The following is a 17,506-nucleotide window of genomic DNA, read 5'->3' as shown; positions in this document are numbered from 1 at the left end:
GTGGGGACTGGTCTTAGAGTTCAAATCCTGGCTTTCCACCAGCCAATCACAGCACTGGGTCCAAGGAAGGTACTGGAATGATATTTGATATCTACTGCAAGCTGCCTGGGGGGATGGGGTGGGGGTGGGGCGGGGGGGCTCCACCTTCAGAGCTCAGCACAGAGGCATCAAGATAAGATGTCTTTTCCCCCATCTCCCCTTATCCCCCCAGCCAGATCCACCCCCTGCTCTATCGGGAGCTCAGGGCAGAGGATGAGGTCTGCAAGCATGCAGACCACCCAGGGGCCAGGATACCCAGGCCAAGCCAAGGATCATTAGCTAAGAAGGTACCAGGTGGGATGCACATGCCAAGAGCTGTATGCACAGGGTCTCCAATGGTGGGTTCTCAGGACAGTCAACCATGCATCCTGGTCTTCCTGCCATTTCCAGGGGCAGTCAGAAAGGTGAGGAGACCTGCCCAAGGGCACCCTGTTTGTGGATGGAGGAAGCAGGATCAAACCCAGCCTGCCCTCCTCCTGCTTTCTGGGCTTCTCCCCTCCCCACCCCCCGCCTCTCTCTTTCCTGCTGTTTGTTTCAAAAAACTGCTCATGGTGTCCCCTTCAGAACCAAACCTCTCCCTTTCCTCCACCTTCTTGCCTCAGCCCCCTTCTCCAGGCCGTCCCTTTGCTGGACCCCACGCTGCCATCTCTGTGTAGCTGCCATAGGCTTGGTGGCATTGAGGACAATCTTGCAACAATCTTTACTCTCAGCATCTGCTTTACCAGGGACCCTGATAGCTCCACTCATGGCCTTTCTTCCTGCCTGAAATTCCACCATCAGTACACGTTTGGGTTTGGATACATTTCAGCCATAAGCCCTCTGTCAAAAAGGCAGATAGAAGTCGGTGGAGGAGTAAACAGAGCCCCATGCAGGGGAAGAACACAGGCTGGGTTCTACCCAGCTGCCCCCCAAATGGACTTGCTGCCTCTCTCTCTGGCCAGAGTTTCCCCGCTGCTTAAAATAACGGTCCACATGCTCCCCCATCCCACTGCCACCTGCACACAAACATCCCAGGCAGACAGAGCAGACATGGTTCTCTCCGTTTCTACAGCTGGGGAAACTGAGGCTCGCAGAGGCAAAGGGCCTCACATGCAGTCACAGGTGTGGTAAGAGGGAGTCAACTGCAGGTCTGCTGCCGCCACACCCAGCCATCCCCAGGGCACCCCTTGACTTCCCTTTTCTCCCTCAAGTCCCCTTCTAGGGAGGTTGACGTGCTGGGGCCTTGGAGTCGGGAGAGCGGGCTCAGGTCCCAGCTTTGGCTCTTCCTGGCCGTGCAATGTCAGCTGGTCCTGTCCCAACCTCGCTGCCCTCACCTGTAAGATGGGGAAGATCAAAAACCCCTCTCTTCTCCCAGGGTGGGCAGGTGAGGAGGGAACCCCTGGGCAGAACACAGGTAGGCAGTTGGCTGGGGTAAGCTCTTCTTCTGTTGCTGGTTTGTGGCTGATGGTCTGAGAGCCCAGGCAGCAGCGTGTAAGGGGTGAGGGTGTCGTGCGTGGAGGGCAGAGCTGGTGGTAGGAGGGGGCGTGTGCTGACTCACAACTTTCCCAGGGTCCTTGGTGCCCCCAGCAGCTTCCTGCCCTCCCACCCAGTCCCACCGAGGCCCTGCTTCCAGCAACGTTGACTCTCCTGGGTTCGGAAGGCCGATCCCAGTCCAGGGCCACCGGAACCCGAGTCCCAGGCTGCAGGACTGGTCACCCCGGCCAGAGTGCATCCCTCCCGAGCCGCCGGTCAGCTCAGAGGCCTCTCCTGTGCTCCTTTGAGACCTGGAAAGGCTGGCCCCTGACATGCTTCCTCCCTCAGAGTCCCAGGCCCCTCAGAGGAAGCAAGAACACCCCAAGCTGTAGCCCCTTTGGGCTCATAAAACGAGCTCTCTCTGGGTTTTTCGGTGGAATAATCTATTTTTAGCATCAAACAGCGCTGCCAGGGGCTTAGACCTGCTGAGGGACAGGCTTGGTGTGACCACAAACCCTGCCGGAGGTGGGCACTCCTCAGCGGGGCGGGGTGGGGAAGGAGGGCAGCAAGGAAGGGTGTCCCCAGCCCACCCCGCCCCGACCCCCAGTGCCACACGCGGCGGACGCAGGCTCAGGGCTCCTTCCTTTCCTGCTCAGGGAGCCCCCCCACCCCCCATTTTCTCTCAGTGCTTTATCCCTGCAAACGCAGTACTAATAATCATAACAGTAATCATAAACTAGCACTTCCCCCATGCCAAGGACTCTTCCAAGAGCTTTAGGTAAATTAACTCAATTCTCACAAGAATCCAATCACTTAACAGACGAGGAGACTGCGTCTCAGAGAGGTTAACTGACCTACCCAAGTTTGGCTCAGGAGGGATGGAGCCAGGATTTGAACCCAGACAGTCTATTTTATCATTAGTTAGTCTCATGTTCCAGCTGAGGAAACAGAGCCTCAGAGAAAGGAATAAATGTGCTCAAAATCACCTGGACAGCACACGATGAGGCCAGGATTCACGACAGGGCTGCCAGGGCATGGCACCTATGGCCTCGGTTCATTCTCCCAACAAATGGTGTTGGCGTGTGTGTGTGTGTGTGTGTGTGTGTGTGTGTGTGGTGGGTACTATTATTCTCCCCCCCTCCCATTTTCCTGAGGAAACTGAGGCTCCGACAAGAAAAGGGACCCACCTGAGTTTGCAGAGCTAGGAAGTGGTGGAGTCGGGATTTGACACTCATCTGTTGGAATTCCTGAAGCCTTTGCTAGAAGCCACCAGTCTCAATCCCCACCCCCACCCATGCCCCAATCCCTGCTGCTTTCTCTGAGGAGGCTGGGCCCCAGGAGGAGCCTGGATAGGGTTGTAATTTTAAAAAAATGATTTGGTCTTAATGTCCCCCCCACCCATCTCCATCCCTTTCTCTCTCCCTCAATCATAATGACCCCATTTGCAAGGGTGTGCTGGCCAGCAAATTTGCTGACCCAGGCAAAAGGAAGGGGGGGTGTGTCATTATGTGGTTGGGAAATGGTGAGGCATTTCATATGCCACCGATCTAGTATCCCAGGAATTTCTGCAGCCCTCAAGGAAATTAAAGAATTAGCTACCATCCAGGGCTGTGGCTTCCTCCTCACTGTGTGTGTGCGTTTTCTTGACTTTAAATAGGATGCTCTGAGCATCTGCACGTAAGTGGCAGCATTGTAGGAAGAGGGGCTGCCTGGGGTAAGGAGAAAGTCCTGGCCAGTGAGGTTACAGGCCGAGGCTCAGAGAGGGGCAGGAACTTGCCCTAGGCCACACAGCTAAGGCCAAAATCTACACCACCCAACTTGTGGCCTGATGCTGTTTCCATGATGCCAGGCTCTTCAAATAATTTGCTGTGTGAAATCAGACAAGTTCTTTTTCCCTCTCTGGGTCGTTTTTCCTTGTATGTAAAAGGACACGGTGAGATCATTGTCTTAGTTTGGGTTCCTCCAAAGACAAACCTTGAACCTAAGGAATAAGTGTAAGCAGTTTATTTGGGAAATGATCCCAGGAAGCAGGGGTGAAGGAGGGGGGAAGTGGCACAGGGAAGGGAAGGCAGCCCATACAGGGTGCAGGAGCGGTAGCTTGCTGCTCTGGCACCTGGAGCTCTACCCCCCTGGGACCCCTCTGAGGAAGTGGGTGGAACCCGCACAGAACTGCTCCCCGAAGGGCCAGGGAGCTGCGGAGTGTATCCACCAACTCCCATCTCTCATTAGTTGAGGGTTATTCTAAGAGTAATGACTCTCTAACAATTCTTGCTGTTCCCCTTGGGCAAAGCTCACTCAAGACCAGAAAATGTCCTCAGGCCAACCTGTTCTTTAGAGGAACTGTCTATTTGGGGAGGGTGTATGATTTCTAAGGCGTCTCTTGGCTCCGATAGATAAGGATTTCTTATTTCATAGGCATCTTCCTCAGTATCCTATCAACGCTTCTGAGCTGTCATGACATCAGGGAAGTAATGTGTTAGCACAGTAGATGAGGTACAAAGTCATACCCTCACTGCCTGTCCCAGAGCCTGAGCTTCCCCTATCCATGCTTCAGCATGTTGGACATTGGTTTTTAAATAGTGTTTGTTGAAACCCCTCGGGGTCAGTGCCTCAGCGTACCCTCAAGGAGGGAGGTACCAGGGAGTAGGCTGAATGGGGGGAGAGGGACTCTGTCCTCCATCACTTTGGCCAAAGAAGTCTGCTTTGTCTTTTAATTTTAATTTTTAATTAAAATATTTTTTTTATTATTCCCTCAAAGTTATGCATGCTCGTGATTTAAACCGCCAAATACTTCTATGAGGCACTCCTTCCCACTCCTCAGAGAAAACCATGTTCAACACCTGTAACTGTTTCTTTTAGTATTTACTCCACTTCTCTAAATAATATGTTTACCAAATTCATTGTGATTTTTCAGTTTTAGATATTATCTATTGACTTTCCATATGAAAGAGGATTTAGCTCCTTTTACCTGGCCTTCTCCTTAACCATGTACCATTTCTATCCTCCTAGGATAGTAGTTCTTTTGGTTAGATGAGCTGTTAGCATTTCCTTTTTTCAACTGGGTAAATGCTTTCCGAGCTGGGTCATATAGTATGCTCTGATCACATTTCCTTGCGTGCATAGCCTTTTGTTTTCCCTGGAGTTATAGTTTGTTTAGCTTTTCATTTGCATAATTTTCTGTGTGTTACCACAAATTTATTCCCAAACTCTCCACTAGTTGTCCAAATCTCCTATTATGAAATTCAGTGGCATCTATTCCTTTATGGAGTCCTCTCTCCTGGAATACCCTAACCTGCTCCAGTCTAGACTGGTTGCTCTCCAGGTCTGCTACTCAGCGATTAACCTGTGATCTTTCTACACTGATATCCTGGGGTTCTCTTTGCCCCCTCTTACACCGGAGGCTCTGTTTTCTGGATCCTTTCTCTTTCTCGGTTTATTTCCTTGTTTTGATGGAGCACATCTTCCAGTAGCTTCCCAAGAATGGATGCATGCGAGGTAGATTTACTGATGAGCATTTGATGACGTCTTTAGTCATCCTTCATGGGTAGTTTGACTGGGCATAGAAATCATAGTTAAAATAATTTTCCCTCTTCAAAGGTATTTCTCCATTGTTTTCTTGCTTTTTGTGCTGCTACTGATAAGTCTTAAGACATTCTGATTCTTAATCTCTGAAAATAGCTTTTTTTTTTCTCTCTGAAAGCTTTGAAGATATGCTTTGTCCCAAGTGTCCTAAAATTCCACAATTATATGCCTTTGTGTGGTTCTATTTTCACCCATTGTTCTGGACATTCCATTAATCCTATGACTTGGACTTTTATGGTGATCGATCCTGGCTAGTTTTCAAGAATTATTTCTTTGATTATTTTTTTCCCCTTCCCTTTTCACTGTTCTATCTTTCTGTTGAGGCTTCTAAAGTTCTAAATAATTTAAGATTCTCATAATTTCTAAAATTCTTATTCTCTCTTATTTTCTGTTTCTTTGTGTTGTGTTTTTGTAGTCTTTTGGAGGGAGATATCTTCATCTTTTTCTTTCCATGTCTCTATTAAGTTTCTAATTTTTGTTATAATAATTTGAATTCATACTTTTTGATTTTCTAATTATTACATTTCATGTCTTTTCTTATTACCTCTCCTTATCCCTCTGAGGATATGAATGATAGACTTTCAAAAAAAGATTTCATCTCCCTGCCTAGTGTGTTTCTTTTCAATTACTTTATTTTTTCCATTTTATTTTGTCTTGTCTTTCCTGGTAGAGGCTTTCTTCATATGGCTGATGATCCTTAGCTGTCTGCCCTATTTAATAGAGAGGTACTAAACTCTGATTGGAAGCTCTGTGTAATTGAGTCCAGCCTGACTCTGGACTTCATAGAGGGGTCTGACTAGGTCATTTCCTTGGTCAGTATCTTTAGATCTTTCCCCTTGGTCTGCTCAGATTCCTTTGGGTAGACTCTCTTGATGTCTTTAGAGGGTATTGGACTGGCTGCCAATATTCCGGGCCAAGAGGGTTATAAATGCACATATGTAACATTCTCCTGATCCTTCATGATCCTTCATGCCATACATAACCTCTATCTTTTATGTGGCTGGTCCCCTCCTGTCCAGAGACACTCTGCTTTTTTTTCTCTCCAAAAAATAAACCTCAAATATCCTGTTGAGGTGGGAGAGAGAATCTGGGGGTCTAACTGCTTCCTACAGACTTTCAAACATTCCTCCTGTTCTCAGTCACTTCCCCGCCTGCATTTCTGGATATATCTCTTGTGCCCAATCCCTGAGTCTTTGGCAGTTTTGCCATGTAAGAAGCTGAGCTGCTTTCTGCTTTCCCACTGCATGTCTGTGGGGATTCAGGTCACTCAGGTCTGCCAAGTCAGTGGCTTCTCCCACAGATGCTTTACAGGTTCCTACACTTTGCTGCTGTTATCTTTTCTCTGTTCTCTCTGACCTTGTAGTCAAATAACCTAAAATAACCCCCCAAACCAAAAAACACACCACCAACCACCTAGCCGACAACAACACTCTACAGATAGGAAGCAGAGGTAAACTCATGTCTTCAATCCACTCCTTTCTGTTTTCTAGAGTGTGGGGAAGATTTTGATTGAAATAAGAATTCCAGATATATCTTGTTTGTGTTTGGGAAGACTCAACTTTAAAAGATGTCAGGGCTTCCCTGGTGGCGCAGTGGTTGAGAATCTGCCTGCCAATGCAGGTGACACGGGTTCGAGCCCTGGTCTGGGAAGATCCCACATGCCGTGGAGCAACTAAGCCCGTGAGCCACAATTACTGAGCCTGCGCGTCTGGAGCCTGTGCCCCACAACAAGAGAGGCCGCGATAGTGAGAGGCCCGCGCACCGCGATGAAGAGTGGCCCCCGCTTGCCACAACTAGAGAAAGCCCTTGCACAGAAACGAAGACCCAACACAGCCATAAAGAAAGAAAGAAAGAAAAGGAAAAAAAAAAAAAAAACTTTAAAAAAAAAAAAAAAAGATGTCAGTTCTCCTCCAAATTCACTTATAAATTATATTAGCAATTCCAGTAAAAACCCCAACAGGATTTTTCAGTAAAACTTGACAAACTATTTCTAAAGCTCATGTGGAAGAAGAATGGCCAAGAAAAGCCAAGACAATTCTGTAAGAGGGGAGCTAGAAGGGTCCCCCTGCCCGATATCAGGATCTAGGATATGTTACAGTCATGAAGTCAGAGAGGTACTGGCACGAGACGACACGATTAGGCCAGTGAAATAGAATAAAGAACCCAGAAACCGATGCCCCTATAAGGGTGCATCAGTCAGGATCCTGCAGGAAACAGATGTTACCCTCAAAGGCTTGACTAAGGAGCATTAAGGAAGCAGCTCTTTATGGAGGTATGGGCAGGATCAAGGGAGCCAGTAAGGGATGCCGATGCTCCCAGGTTCTAGCAGCAATGGGAAACCATCACCCCAGCCTGTAGGGACGAGGGAGGGGAGATGGTTCGGGAAGTCAACGGCTCTGGGACAGGAGGTGACTCACAGAAGGAACGCAGACACTGCCCAAACCATGGCCGGCCAGGCAGGGAAGGAGCACCTCCTACAGTGCCAGAGGGCATGGAGACCAGGTGAGGCAGGCCATAGACGGTAGCCTCCAGGTACACAGAAAGAACAGTGTAGAGAAAGGTGACAAGCAGATCTGAGCATGGGGAATGGAGAAAAACCAATACAAATGGAAATAGCCAACCATCTCCCGGGTAGTCCACTCAAAGGTCCCACGGACAATGCAAATGCCACAGCTCCCAAAGTGACTTGATCAGAACCCCCTTCTCCTTCTTCCGTGAATGGCACAGTCATCCGCCCTGTCCCCAAGCTGGATCCTGGATCTCTCTCCTCTCTGCATTTACTGTTGAATTTACCTGCAAAATAATCCCCGTGCTGCTTCTTGCCTGGTGGGATGACAGCTCATTGTCCCCCTATCAGCCAGGTAGGTGGAGAATCGTCAGTACCCTGCCTACCCTTTCAACAGCATCCCATTTTCTACAAGAAAACCCTGGTCTTTCCCTCCACCCGTTCCTCCCAGCTCCAGCCTCCCAGGCCAGGTGTGGTGTCTTCACAGCTCTGTGGCTTTGCCCCTGCTGTAATCTCTCCCGAGAGGCCTGCCTGCTCCCTGCCCCGGCTTCCTGCCCACGGACCGCTCACTCCTCCGTGAAACTCCTCCGCGTCCAGGCTCCTCGCCTTCTCCGTATTTCTAGCTGCTGTCATTCCTATGTCTGGTCCCCTCCACCTTCTGTGAGTTTTCAAAAATAGGAAGTGTGTCTCCAGATACCAGAAGAAGCACTCATGAATGTTTGTTGAATGAATCCATGATCGAATGACCAAATAAGGAATTGAATGAATGCCCCTCCTTTTCTGAAATACTGAAAAAGAGAGGGCTTGGGCAGTTGGGATCGAATTTCATTTCATTTACTCAACAGCTGTGCATTGTGCACTTACTACGTGTCACATCCTATGCCTGGTGCTGAGGACACAGCGGTGAACACAACGGGTGTGATCTGTCCTCTTGTGGGACTTAGAGTCTGATGGGGGAAATCGACATTTGACAAGTAAGTTCACAAATAATTACTGAATTTTAGTCATGGATGAAGTGACATTTTACAGAGTCAGGAGCCGTTGTGACCCATGGGTGGGGGTGAGATCTGTGAGGAGTGGGCCTGGTGGAGGGCACAGCATGGGGAGCGACCGGAGGAGGACAGGAGGTCGGCCTGGTTTGGGAGCTGCAGAAGAAGGCCATGGGCCCGGGGAGACGGGAGGCTGAACAGGTACACAGGGGCCAGCTCTGGAAGGATGTAACGGTGACCAGAGGTGAGGATAGCGTTGGTGAGTCTTGGGGGTGTAACATGATCAGGTTTGCATGTTCTAAGTTTTCTCTAGAGAACTAGTTGAAGGGGAACTGAGGGCTGTGGTCAGGGGCGTCCTATACACACACACAGGCTGCAACCCCTGTCACCAAGGACAGAAGGGCAGGGTGACCCGCGCCCTCCTCCCCTCCCCACGCCGTCTGTGGTGGCTTCCTGTTAAGGTTAGCCCTGGGGCCCCTGTCCCAACCTCTCTGAGATAAGCCTGCCTGCTCTGAACCTGCCCCCTCCAATACTCTTCATGAGGGTCTCCCCGGCAACCCCACATTTTTGAAGAAAGGGACAGCCTCTCCCAGCACCCCACCCTAGGCCTGCCTGGCTGTCATGAGTTGAGTGGTGAATCCCCAAAAGATTATGTCCACATCCTGGAACCTGTGAATGTTACTTTATATGGCAAGAGTGAATATTACCTTATATGGTAACAGGTGTGCTTAAATTAAGGATTTTGAGATGAGGAGATTATCTGGAGTTATCCAGGTCGGCCCCAAGTGCCGTCTCATGTGTCTTAGAGGCAAAGGGAGGCCACGTGGAAAAGAGGAGGCAGGGACCAAAGTGATGCAGCCACAAGTCAAGGAATGCTGGCCCCGCTGGAAGTGGGAAGAGGCCAAGAAGGGACTGTCCTCTAGAGCTTTCGGAGGGAGCTCGGCCCTGCCCACACCCTGATCTGGGACTCCTGGGCCTCAGAACTGTGGGAGAATACGCTTCTGTTGTTTCAAGCTGCCCAGTTTGTGATTGTGTGTTTCCGCAGACCTAGAAAACTAACATGCAGCTGAGACCCCCTCGCTGCCTGGAATCCTGGACTGCCGGCTCGGTGCACTGTCCAAGGGTCCAATAGCACAGGCCTCGCGCGTGAGGCGTGACTGGGCCAGTGTGTCCAGAATGCCCAGCTGGGGCTTGCCACACGTTGTATTGTGCCCAAAAACAGTCCTCAACTGAACCGAAGTGAATTTTGCACGTGGAAAGGCATGGACTTGCCAACCAGGCCAAGCTGGGTTCAAATCCCCTACTGCCAGTTGCTTCACGGCACGAGACACAACTCTCGTGTCTGTAAATGGGGGTGACGGCAGCACCCATCAAGGCAGAGTGGAAAGGACCCGGGTTAAACCTGCAGCTCTACCACATGCTGCTGTGCACCCAGGGCCAGCGCCTCAACCTCTCTGAACTTTTACTACCAGTTGAGGGTCAAGAAGGCATCAGGGAATTGGACTGGGGCAACCAATTGGCAGGCAGTTTCCGCGGGTCCCCTTGGCCCCAGGGTCAGCCCCACAGGCTCAGATTTGCCCATCAGCCCACCCCAGCAGGCCCCTCCTTGGCCTGTGGCCCCTCACAGGGCCAAGGACCCTCAGAAATGGTTCTGTCCCTGGGGAGGGGGGAACGGGCCCTCCAGGTTTCTTGCGGGGCCGAGAGGAAGTTGCCCGCCCCCATCCCCAGCTCCCACCCCACCCCTGCCCCTCATGCGTAGATGTTTGAGTTCCTTCTTTCAAGGAAACAGATCAAAGAGCCTGAAGTTGCCTCAGGATGCGGGGCGGGCAGGAGGGGAGAGCTGACTGGGGGTTCATCTCTGCTGTGCCCTGCACTTCACCTTTTACACGCTACCCCTCATCTTCACCCTCACCAGCTGACCAAGGTCACCCTCTGTCCCCATTTGAAGGGTGGGAAACTGAGGCTCAGGCCAGGCAAGTCCCTGACCCTGCAGGTGGGGCTGCTCCACAGCTCTGAGTGGAGCCGGCCTCTGCCCCTCGGGGGCCCCCCTCCAGGTCTGCCTGCCTGCCCTGCCCGCCCTGCCCGGGATGGGGGCTGAACCCCTCCTCCTCCTCCTGCCTTTCTCCCCTCCCTGTAGTTACGTTCATCTCCCTCTCTAATTACAAAAGCAACACACGTTCAATGCTGAACACTTGAAAAGACCAAAGAAAAAAATTTAATAATTACCCCACACCTCTTACTTAGAATTTAACTCTGTCAATATTTTGGTGTGTGGACTAATATACACTACCAAATGTAAAATAGATAGCTAGTGGGAAGCAGCCGCATAGCACAGGGAGATCAGCTCAGTGCTTTGTGACCACCTAGAGGGGTGGGATGGGGGGGTGGGATAGGGAGGGTGGGAGGGAGATGCAAGAGGGAGGGGATATGGGGATATATGTATATGTATAGCTGATTCACTTTGTTATACAGCAGAAACTAACACACCATTGTAAAGCAATTATACTCCAATACAGATGTTAAAAAAATTTTTTTGGTGTGTGTCTTTCTCTTGAGTCAGTGTCTGTCTTTTTCTTTCTCCTCCCAAGATGTCATCACCATACCTGAATTTTCATGAATCTTTCCCCACCTGCATAGATAATGTTCCACAGTGGGCATTCTTCCCCTGAGTGCAACAAGCTTCAGAGAGTCTGGGGGCCCCTCTTTGTGTGGAGAAAACCACACACAAAGTCACGTAAAATATGTAGTTTCTGGTGAGAGGGTCCCTAGCTTTCATAAAATTCCCAAAGGAAGCCAGGGCCCAAATAAAGGTTAAGACCCCCTCTTCTGCCCACTGGCCCAGGTCACAGGCGGGAGCTGTGACTGGGAAAGGCTAGCCATTTGGGTGCCCTGGGGGATGACTGCCCCTCTCCGTGGGCTCTGCAGTGCCAGAGCTGTCTCTGCGGGAAGGAGCTCGATTACACGGGTATTTGTGGGGAGAGGTCTAAGGCCTACATGCATCCGGGGTTTGTCAAAGTACAGATTCCCAGGCCTGCAGCCGCTTCCACCCAGCCCCATGCGACAACCCTCCAAAGAGTCCTCCACTTCCACCTGCCTGTGCTTCAAAATGTTTGAAAAGTGCCCTCTGGTTTCTGAGGTGCCCTTAGCTTTGGGGAGCTCGGGAGGCGTGTCCAGAAGAAGGGGGTGAGACGGATTCAAGAGGCATTTAGGAAGCTGGCTAGAATGAGCTGAGAATGACTCTGGGTTTGTGGCCTGGAGGCTGGGTGGATGGTGGTGAGGAACACCAGGCCGGAGCCTGTTTGGTGGGGGCCATGGGGTGGAGTCTTTAGGAACACGGGGCGGAGCTTGTGAGGTCCAGAGTTGGGAGGGCTCCCGGTGGGTCCTGCCACATCTGAGGAGGCCTCCTGGAGGAGGTGTCCAGCAGGCAGGTAGAGGTACAGGTCTGGAGCCCAAAAGGAGTTTGGGCATCACCTGCTCACACATGGCCATGGAAGGGCGGGTGTGAAGAGATCCAGACAGAGGGCTGGAAGCTGGGACACACCAGTCTGAGGGATGGGGAGGGGGAGGTGAGCTCAGAAAGGTGACTGCGAAGGTAGAGCGGGTTCAGGTGAGGGTTTGGAAGGAAGGTGTCATTGATGGGAGCGAACGCTGCAGAGAGAACCTAAGACGTGACCACGGATTTGGTGAGCAGAATGTTGCTGGTGATTAATCAGGTGCAATTTCAGGTGAGCAGGGTCGGGGTCGGGGGGGCAGCAGAAGTCAGACCATATTCATTGATTCGCTCATCCATTCATCAATTCGTTCACTGTTTCAGGCTTGGGGCAAAGAGGAAAATGGTCTTCCAGGGGCCTAGGTCTGGAAGGGCTGAAGGGCTGTGGCCAGGGGACTGGGGAGGGGGGGACAAAAAGGGTCCAGAGGACCAGAGGGTTCCGTGGGAGATGATGGGGGGACTCTCTGGGGTGGCATCTGGAAGCAGCGGGGAGGTGCATCCCCCTTGACAGCGGGGAGAAGATGGAGGGGCAGCCTCTCGGGGAGGGCTGCAGGGAGGCGGCATACTTTGGAAAGAGCCAGGTTCTGGGCAGGTGGGAGGTGAAAAGAAACTCCCTAAAGTGAACCATGGCCTGGGGGACCCCGGGGCTCCGTGGCAAGGTTTGGTGTGGTGGGGAGAGGATGTAGAGGCACAGAAAGCACAAGTGACCAGCATAGGAGCTCTGGGCCAAAGAAGGCAGAGATGGGCTTCAGAAGTCCCAGGGCCCCCATCTGTCCCTCACCCTGCCTGATCCTTCCTGCCCCCGCCAACCTCTAGAATCCCTGTGCTTTCCATCCTCCCCGCATCAGAATCCACTCCCAGCAAACAACCAAAATGCCTTCCCTCTGAGGCCTGGACCACAGAGCCACCTTCCTGGCTCCCCCTCCCCTGCATTCTGGTAAGTGGATAGAGCAGGCATTAGGCCAGCAGGGAGGCAGCTGAGATGGTGGGATTTCAGGCAGTGGGATGCAGAAGAGAGAGAAAGCTCTTCCCAGCATCACCGGGCCAGTGACTACACTGGCACTAGGGGCCTGGCCTCAATGTAATTCTGGGCCCTGCCACTCCTGGTGGCCCAACAAGGACAGCCCAGGACTCACAACCCCTCTACCCCCAGCTCCTACTGAAGCTACAGTAGTATTTCCAAGGCAGAGCAACCAGAAGCAAGAGAGAAATCAAGACACTTCCCTTGCCTGCTCTGTCAACTCTGCACTTTAAGGCACATCAGATAAGCCTCTTGTCTTGTATGTGGTCGAGGTGTCAGACGGGCCGGCTGCTGTCTGCTTCCCTCGGTGGTTCTAACTGTTCAGATGGGCCTCCGGGAAGCTTAGGGAGGGCGTGGGCAGAGGCTGCTCACTCCTGGAGCCTGGGCTGGGGTAGATTCCTCAGCCCCGTGGCAGCCCCAGGGGATGCAAAATGCCTGGTCCTGTCCCTGTCTATAGCCTCCCATGGCTCCCTGGGATCCGCAGCAGCACGTCCACACTCCTCAGCCTGGAGTTTGAGGCCTTCCAGGTAACCTTCTTGCTGCTCCTAATCATGCATCTTGCACTAGCCAGGATAGGGTATACTTTGCACTTAAAAAAAAAAAAAAATCCAGGGGCTTCCCTGGTGGCGCAGTGGTTAGGAATCCGCCTGCCAATGCAGGGGACACGGGTTCGTGCCCCGGTCTGGGAAGATCCCACATGCCGCAGATCAACTAAGCCCGTGCGCCACAACTACTGAGCCTGTGCATCTGGAGCCTGTGCTCCGCAACGGGAGAGGCCACGACAGTGAGAGGCCCGCGCACCGCGATGAAGAGTGGCCCCCGTTCGCCGCAACTGGAGAAAGCCCTCGCACAGAAACGAAGACCCAACACAGCCAAAAATAAATAAATAAATACATAAAAAAAAAAAAAAAAAAAATCCAGACCACTGTCCACAGGGATTCTTCCTCCTGGAAGTCCCTCCCTTCCTCCTGCCACTGTCTAAATCCTGCTCCCCCTTCATGACCCGGCTTTCGTGCCCCTCCTCTAGGAAGTTCCCAGCTGCCAACCTCATGCTTCTATTCTTCTGTGCTTTTTGTAGCCAAGATGTCAGAAGATGTCAGCTTCTGTTTGCCCCCTTAGTGCCTGGCACAGTGTGGTATGTGGCATGGGCATCAGTGATTGCATTCACTGGATTTTCTACCCTGTTCAGGTTTAGCTCACATATATTAAGCACCTACTACATGCAGGCCTTAAATTTAAAAAACTCAGCCTCCTTAAATTTACTTAATGGTGTGGTGATGTTGGTACTACCTCCTCCATTTCCATGTCAGGAAACTGAGGCTCAGAGAGGCTAAGGAACACCCCATAGTCACACAGCCAGGAAGTATCAGAGTTGGGATTTCACTGGGGCCTTCCTGAGTTCACAATCTGGGTGTTTCTACTCCATGCTTTATCTTTCCATCTGGAACATTTTCCATCAGATGGGGTTTTGGAGGAAGCAGAGAGGAGTGATCTGCTGTTTTCACATTGACTTTTATTTCAACCTTCTCTTTCTTCTTTATTATGTTTTTCCTTATAACAAAAGGTATTTGTGTTCAGGTCTGACTCTTAAATCCAGTGCTCTTTCTAAGACACTCTATTGCCTCTGTTCCAGGTGGAGTCCCTGAGCCGGAAAAAGACAGAAAGTTCACCTGGACCGTTCCCCTGCCTCCGGTCAGGACTCTTTTGGTCATAACAAGTGACAGAAACCCAACTGTGATGGGTTAATATTATGTGTCAACTTGGCTAAGTGCTAGTATCCAGATATTTCGTCAAACACCAGTCTAGATGTTGCCAGGAAGGTATTTTTATTTTTATTTATTTATTTATTTTTGATGGAAAAGAGAAGAGTTTTTATTTGTTTTAATAAATAACCTACACATCTTAGTGATTCACAACAGCAAACAGTTATTGTTATACCTGTAAACTGAGGGCTGGTTGCCTCTGCTCCGTGTATCTTTGGATTCTGGGATGCAAACTTCAGAAGCAGCACATAGTGGAACACAAGCCACCATGAGAATGCACAGGCATAGACATCAAGGCAGGATGTTCACTAACGAGGAGGAACTGAAGCACTGTACGCATTTTATATATTTACAATCCATCGTACAAGCCATGTGCCTAGTAGGTTGTAAGTACCTCATTTCAGAATGAGGATTCAGTCATTTTCAACGTTCTTTTGTCATCACTATGGGCATTGCTGAACTCTATCTGAGCCCTGTCGTCCCAGAAAGCAGAAACAATTAAAAGTCTTCCTACCCTGTGTTCTGGACTAAGGCTGATGGCAAAGGACACTCTGCCCTTGCATGTTCCCACATAAGACAGTTTCCATCCTTTCCATCCTTCCTCATGACTTCCATCAGACTCTTGAATGACTCTCTTGTTTACCTGCCTCTGTAAGACCCAGGCCCACTTCCTTTTCTTTGACAAGTTTTTCATTAATGAATGTTTTCGGGAAGGTATTTTTAGATGAGATTAACATTTAAATCCATAATCTTTGAGTAAAGCAGATTGTCCTCCCTAATGTGGGTGGGCCTCGTCCAATCAGTTGAGGGCCTTCAGAGAAAAAAGACTGACCTTCCCCAAGGAAGAAGGACTTCTGCCAGCAGATGGGCCTTCAGACTGGAGCTGCCACACCAGTTCTTCCATAGGTCTCCAGCTGCTGGCCTCTCTGCAGATTGTGCACCTGCCAGCCTCCTCAACAGAGTAAGCCCTTTCCTTAAAATCTGTCTCTCTCTCTCTCTGTTCTGCTTTCCTCTGTGTTGGCTTCATTCTTGAGCAGGCTCTCCTCACAAGGTACAAAGAAACCTGCCCAAAGTTCTAACTTACTGTCTAAGCTTAGCAAACCAAAGAAAGGGAGGGCTGCTTTTTAAATAATTCCAGCAAAAGTTCTCATTGGCCTGCTTAGGCCACGTGACTATTCCTGAGCCAACTGCTGAGACTCTGACTGGCCAGGCGGCCAGGTAACCCTGCTTTCTGTAGTCTGACGATGATTCCTACATATTTGCGTGCTCTCTGCCTTGAGGCACATCCAGGAAATGGATGGGAACTGGGAACTGCAGATTTGAAGAAAAAGCACACTAATGTGATGAAGCCTAGGGATTCATTTGAACAGCTTTGGAGATGGAGCCAGGCTTTAAACATTCCCTTGGGGGACAGTTTAGCTGAAACTGAAATCTCCAGGGAATGGGCTCCTGATTCCTCTCTACCCTCCATGGAGCTCAGGAGTCTTTAGTTCCTGCCCAATGCTTGAGTGCCCAATGCTTGAGCCAGTTCTACAGCATTTGCAAGTGATTGTATGCCTCCAGTGACAGGGAGCTCATTTCCTTAAGGCAGCCCATGCCATTTTTGGCTAGTTCTGACTGGGCGAAACCTCCCCTTTATGGGGAGCTGGAGTCTGCCTCTGTACCTCCACTCATCAGCCCCAGTTCTGCCCTCTCCCACCCCATCTCCCACCCCCTTGTCCCTTCCTGCCCCAGCCCAGCACTATGCTAATCCCTCATCCACACCACAGCCTCCGGGTCTCTAAGTCAACACTCCTATCAGCTGTTCTCCAGATGCTGAGCTGTGCGCATTACTCACATTATCTCATGCCCTTGTCTCTAAGGTGGGCACTCTCACTGTGAGCCTTGAGACGTGAACAGGTTTCTTTCCTTTTTTTTTTTTTTAAACATCTTTATCGGAGTATAATTGCTTTACAATGGTGTGTTAGTTTCTGCTTTATAACAAAGTGAATCAGTTATACATATACATATGTTCCCATATCTCTTCCCTCTTGCGTCTCCCTCCCACCCTCCCTATCCCACCCCTCTAGGTGATCACAAAGCACCGAGCTGATCTCCCTGTGCTATGCGGCTGCTTCCCACTAGCTATCTATTTTACGTTTGGTAGTGTATATATGTCCATGCCACTCTCTCACTTTGTCACAGCTTACCCTTCCCCCTCCCCATATCCTCAAGTCCATTCTCTAGTAGGTCTGTGTCTTTATTCCCATCTTGCCACTAGGTTCTTCATGACCTTTTTTTTTTTTTCCCCTTAGATTCCATATATATGTGTTAGCATACTGTATTTGTTTTTCTCTTTCTGACTTACTTCACTCTGTATGACAGACTCTAACAGGTTTCTTAAGGTCACCCAAGTAATACAGGGCAGAGCAGGAGGCCTGTTCTGCTCCAAAGCCTGTGTTCTTTGCCACAGGCTATGCTGCCTTCAATTGTTCCTCAGATGATATGGTTTCAAGACACCCCCGCTATCCTTGAAGCTTACTTCTGATCATTGGCCAGTAGATACAAGCTTCTCAAAGTGGGGTGGCCAGGACTGAACTGTACTGGTAGGGACTCTTGTAGTTCCATATTATGGAAATCTCTCTTAAACTGGTTTAATTATTGGTTCATACAACTGAAAATTCC

This window comes from Eubalaena glacialis, chromosome 3, assembly GCF_028564815.1.
Source record: "Eubalaena glacialis isolate mEubGla1 chromosome 3, mEubGla1.1.hap2.+ XY, whole genome shotgun sequence".
In the NCBI taxonomy this organism is placed as follows: Eukaryota; Metazoa; Chordata; class Mammalia; order Artiodactyla; family Balaenidae; genus Eubalaena; species Eubalaena glacialis.
This window is presented reverse-complemented; position numbering follows the sequence as displayed.